The following is a 6,000-nucleotide window of genomic DNA, read 5'->3' as shown; positions in this document are numbered from 1 at the left end:
CGGGATAGTTCCTCTACTATCCACGCCACCAACTATTACCTTTAGTAATTAGGTGGTGAGCGAAGCGGAGCGGAGCGAGCCACCGTGCCCGAAGCGTGGCGAGCGAAGCGAGCCCGCGAGGGTACTTTTCGGGTACCCTGTTCGCCCGTAGCTCCTCCCCCTGGTGACGTAGCTCCTCCCCTCAAAACGTCACAAGGCCCCTTCAGCCCCTCCGATATAGAACCAACCGTCACTATACGGCCAGGGAACCTATTGCTGCTGCCGGACTGGTCTACAGGAAAATGGCCGCCGGCCTCCTGCACTGAGGACATGTATGGTAATAGTCATTACAGAAGGCGGAGCTGAGGGCGGGGCGTGGGATGGGAGGGGCCAGACGCCAGGAAGCAGCCTGTGCCTATCATTCCCTACTTCCGGCCTGTGCGGTCCACCTTACTTCCGGTCACTGCATTCCGTTCCACACAAAGGAAGCCTCAGTGTCCGTAGAGATCAGGTAATGGCGTCTTACTATACAGGGCATACTTGCCTACCTGACCCTCTCCATGAGGGAGAAAATGTTCTGTCAGGTAGGCAAGTATGATACAGGAGGAGCAGCCTGTGGTGCCGTGTTATTATTATTATTATTTTTATACAGGAGGAATAGCCTGTGATGTTCTGCTAATATTATTATACACGGGGAGCAGCCTGTGGTGTCCTGTTATTATTGTTTTACAGGGGGAGCGGTCTGTGGTGTCCTGTTGTTGTTGTTATTATTATTATACAGCGGGAGCAGTCTGTGGTGTCCTGTGATTGTTTTACAGGGGGAGCAGCCTGTGCTGTACTGTTGTTGTTATTATTTTACAGGGATAGTGGCCTGTGGTGTACTGTTATTAATATTATACAGATGGAGCTGCCTGTGGTGTCCCGTTACTATTATTATTATACAGGGTGAGCTATCTGTTGTGTCCTGTTGTTGTTGTTGTTGTTATTATTATATAGGAGGAACAGTCTGTGGTGTCCTGTTGTTGTTGTTGTTATTATTATTATTATTATTATTATTATTATACACGGGGAGCAGCCTGTGGTGTCCTGTTATTATACACGGGGAGCAGCAGTGGTGTCCTGTTATTATTATTGTTATACAGAGGGAGCGGCCTGTAGTGTCCTGGTGTTATTATTATACAGGGTTAGCATCCTGTAATGTCATTTTATTATTACTATAAAGGAGAGCAGAATGGGGTGTCCTGTTATTATACACGGAGAGCAGCCAGTGGTGTCCTGTTATTATTATTATACAGAGGGAGCGGCCTGTAGTGTCCTGTTGTTATTATTATACAGGGGGAGCATCCTGTAATGTCATTTTATTATTACTGTAAAGGAGAGCAGAATGGAGTGTCCTGTTGTTGTTATTAGTGCTGTACAGGGGGGGGGGGGGCATTTTTTTTTTTGTACGGTTATTATTATACAGTGACAGCAGCTTGTGGAGTCCTGGTATTATTATTACTATTATTAATTTTATTATGTAATTGTTGGGATTGAAAATATTGCTAAAATTCTAGATTATATTAAAGCAGAGACCATAATATCCCTGGCATGTGTAACAGATGATAATTGGAGCAGTATGAAGCAAATGTATATCATACTCCTGGGGGTGTCACAGTGACATCGCTTATCTCTATAGTAATAATACAGGGACATGACTAGGAAGGTGAAGGGATCTGGGAGTGTCACAGTGACATCACTTATATCCATTGTAATAATACAGGGACATGACTGGGGAGGTGAGGGGATCTGGGAGTGTCACATTGACATCACTAATATCTACAGTAATAATACAGGGACATGACTGGGGAGGTGAGTGGATCTGTGGGTGTCACAGTGACGTCACTTATATCTATAGTAATAATACAGGGACATGACTGGAGAGGTGAGGGATCTCGGAGCATTTACATTGATATTGATGTCTTCTCCATTTTGCAGGTTAACAAAGTAGTGAAGAAGACATCCGGTGAGTGTGAGACACCCAGCAGCCATCGCATTGTGTGTAGGACTGAGCAGGACCCAGAGCCCCATCACGGTGCCTCCACCTCAGTCACTGATACATGAGGTACAATAACCAGAAGATCCTGGAACTCTCCAACAAGATCATTCAGCTGCTGACTGGAGAGGTGACTGCTGGGAATGGGGCATTAAACAGTAATACCAGGGGATGTGTCTGGGTGATGACTGGAGAGGTGACTGCTGGGATTGAGACATTATACAGTAACACCAGGGGACGTGTCTGGGTGATGACTGGAGAGGTGACTGCTGGGAATGGGACATTATACAGTAACACCAGGGGACGTGTCTGGGTAATGACTGGAGAGGTGACTGCTCGGAATGGGACATTATACAGTAATACCAGGGGACGTGTCTGGGTGATGACTGGAGAGGTGAATGCTGGGAATGGGTAATTATACAGTAACACCAGGGAATGTGTCTGGGTGATGACTGGAGAGGTGACTGCTGGGAATGGGTCATTATACAGTAACACCAGGGAATGTGTCTGGGTGATGACTGGATAGGTGACTGCTGGGAATGGGGCATTATACAGTAACACCAGGGGACGTGTCTGGGTGATGACTGGAGAGGTGACTGCTGGGAATGGGACATTATACAGTAACACCAGGGGATGTGTCTGGGTGATGACTGGAAAGGTGACTGCCGGGAATGGGACATTATACAGGTGCACCAGGGGACGTGTCTGGGTGATGACTGGAGAGGTGACTGCTGGGAATGGGACATTATACAGTAACACCAGGGAACGTGTCTGGGTGATGACTGGAGAGGTGACTGCTGGAAATGGGACATTATACAGTAACACCAGGGGACGTGTCTGGGTGATGACTAGAGAGGTGACTGCTGGGAATGGGGCATTATACAGTAACACCAGGGGATGTGTCTGGGTGATGACTGGAGAGGTGACTGCTTGGAATGGGACATTATACAGTAATGCCAGGGGACGTGTCTGGGTGATGACTGGAGAGGTGACTGCTGGGAATGGGACATTATACAGTAACACCAGGGGACATGTCTGGGTGATGACTGGAGAGGTGACTGCTGGGAATGGGACATTATACAGTAACACCAGGGGACGTGTCTGGGTGATGACTGGAGAGGTGACTGCTCGGAATGGGACATTATACAGTAATACCAGGGGACGTGTCTGGGTGATGACTGGAGAAGTGACTGCTGGGAATGGGGCATTATACAGTAACACCAGGGTATGTGTCTGGGTGATGACTGGAGAGGTGACTGCTCGGAATGGAACATTATACAGTAACACCAGGGGACGTGTCTCGGTGATGACTGGAGAGGTGAATGCTGGGAATGGGTCATTATACAGTAACACCAGGGAATGTGTCTGGGTGATGACTGGAGAGGTGACTGCTGGGAATGGGTCATTATACAGTAACACCAGGGAATGTGTCTGGGTGATGACTGGAAAGGTGACTGCCGGGAATGGGACATTATACAGGTGCACCAGGGGACGTGTCTGGGTGATGACTGGAGAGGTGACTGCTGGGAATGGGACATTATACAGTAACACCAGGGAACGTGTCTGGGTGATGACTGGAGAGGTGACTGCTGGGAATGGGGCATTATACAGTAACACCAGGGGATGTGTCTGGGTGATGTCTGGAGAGGTGACTGCTGGGAATGGGTCATTATACAGTAACACCAGGGAATGTGTCTGGGTGATGACTGGAAAGGTGACTGCCAGGAATGGGACATTATACAGTAACACCAGGGAATGTGTCTGGGTGATGACTGGAGAGGAGACTGCTGGGAATGGGGCTTTATACAGTAACACCAGGGGACGTGTCTGGGTGATGACTGGAGAGGTGACTGCCTGGAATAGGGCATTATACAGTAACACCGGGGGATGTGTCTGAGTGATGACTGGAGAGGTGACTGCTGGGAATGGGTCATTATACAGTAACACCAGGAGATGTGTCTGGGTGATGACTGGAGAGGTGACTGCTGGGAATGGGACATTATACAGTAACACCGGTGGACGTGTCTGAGTGATGGCTGGAGAGGTGACTGCTGGGAATGGGTCATTATACAGTAACACCAGGGGACGTGTCTGGGTGATGACTGGAGAGGTGACTGCTGGGAATGGGACATTATACAGTAACACCAGGGGATGTGTCTGGGTGATGACTGGAGAGGTGACTGCTGGGAATGGGACATTATACAGTAACACCAGGGGATGTGTCTGGGTGATGACTGGAGAGGAGACTGCTGGGAATGGGACATTATACAGTAACACCAGGGGATGTGTCTGGGTGATGAATGTATCACTGTGTGTGTCAGGTTCCTATAAGGTGTCAGGATGTCACTGTCTATGTCTCCATGCAGGAGGGGGAGTATATAGAGGAACACAGGGGTCTGTACAAGGACGTGATGATGGAGAATCACCGGCCCCTCACATCACTGGGTAAGAGGAGACTGTCATGTATTGTACAGGGGAGAGCAGGTATGGAGGCCCCTATATACACACATCATCTGATAATCACATATATACACTGTACTCAGTCACTGTGTGTCTCCTACAGATGGACCCAGTAACAGAGATACCCCAGAGAGATGTCCCCGTCCTCTGTATTCCCAGGACTGTACAGAGGAGAATCACAGAATCCCACAGGAGGATCAGGTAGGTGGGATTTAGGGTCTCCCCAATATACTAAAGTGACTGCAACTATATGATCTGTAGATAAGCTGTGTGTTTTATACACTGATATTACACTATCAGAAATCAGACATTTCTTAATGTATATTGTTTTGTTGGCTATTTAGGATGACTGTCTGACTGATATAAAGGCAGAAGATATAGAGGGAGAAGAAGAGACGTATGTGACTGATATAAAGGCAGAAGATATAGAGGGAGAAGAAGAGACGTATGTGACTGATATAAAGGCAGAAGATATAGAAGGAGAAGAAGAGATGTATGTGACTGATATAAAGGCAGAAGATATAGTGGGAGAAGAAGAGACGTATGTGAGGGGTGATCAGCAGTGTAAGGAGGAGGAAATCCCTACAGATATCAGCACAGGTGAGTAATAAACGCTTATTACAGAAGTCACATATTCTCATTGCTCAGTCACTACAGCAATCTCTTATCCTACACCCTCCTCTGTCATAGTAACATAGTATCTGATGTTGAAAAAAGACAATTGTCCATCGAGTTCAACCTATTTGTGGTGTCCTATGCATGATGGTTTGACTAAAATTTCTGACTGATGCTGCTGTCAGCCGTTGCATTTTATCCCTTTTTATAGTAACTATAATGTATGACTATGCACCATACCCCTGGATATCCTTATCCAGTAGGAATATTTATCTAACCCATTCTTAAAGGTGTTGACAGATTCCGCCATTACAACTCCCTCGGGCAGGGAATTCCAAACACGTATTGTCCTTACCGTGAAAAAGCCTTTACGCCGTATTGTGCGGAATCTCCTCTCCTCTAACCTGAGTGAGTGTCCACGAGTCCTCTGTGTTGATCTAACCAAAAACAGGTCCCGTGCAAGCTCTGTGTATTGTCCCCTTATATATTTGTAGATGTTGATCATATCCCCTCTTAGTCTCCGCTTTTCCAATGTAAACATGGCTTTCCTTGTATTCCATCGTCTCCATGCCCTTAATTAGTTTGGTCGCCAGTCAGTACAGACTAATGATGGAAATGTATCTGCCCAGTGGTGCAGTCTAGGACCATCAGCCCTGTTCTCAGTTGGGTGTTTATAACACAAGGGGTGATATTCAATTGTAATATCGCGCCCGATCTCACGTCTACAGTGACAGGAGTTTGCGGGGCAATATTCAACTGTCCCCCATTCTTCGGCATATCTTGCCCATAGCAGTCTGGATTAGCTTTGTAAAGCTACTTAACCCAACTAACGTCATGGGCGCGATCACGAAAAGTTTTGCGAATTTCAGCTCGCCTCCCCCGGGGGTGGTGATCTGAAATGCTAATATTGC

The 6,000-nt window shown here is 47.2% G+C and overlaps 1 pseudogene; it reads left to right on the top strand.

The window, feature by feature from the left end:
• Nucleotides 1–351: 351 nt before the first annotated feature.
• Nucleotides 352–6,000, top strand: part of LOC134983872 (zinc finger protein 585A-like) — a 249,546-nt pseudogene continuing 243,897 nt past the window's right edge.

Source organism: Pseudophryne corroboree (assembly GCF_028390025.1).
Source record: "Pseudophryne corroboree isolate aPseCor3 chromosome 3 unlocalized genomic scaffold, aPseCor3.hap2 SUPER_3_unloc_27, whole genome shotgun sequence".
In the NCBI taxonomy this organism is placed as follows: domain Eukaryota; kingdom Metazoa; phylum Chordata; class Amphibia; order Anura; family Myobatrachidae; genus Pseudophryne; species Pseudophryne corroboree.
This window is presented reverse-complemented; position numbering and strand designations above follow the sequence as displayed.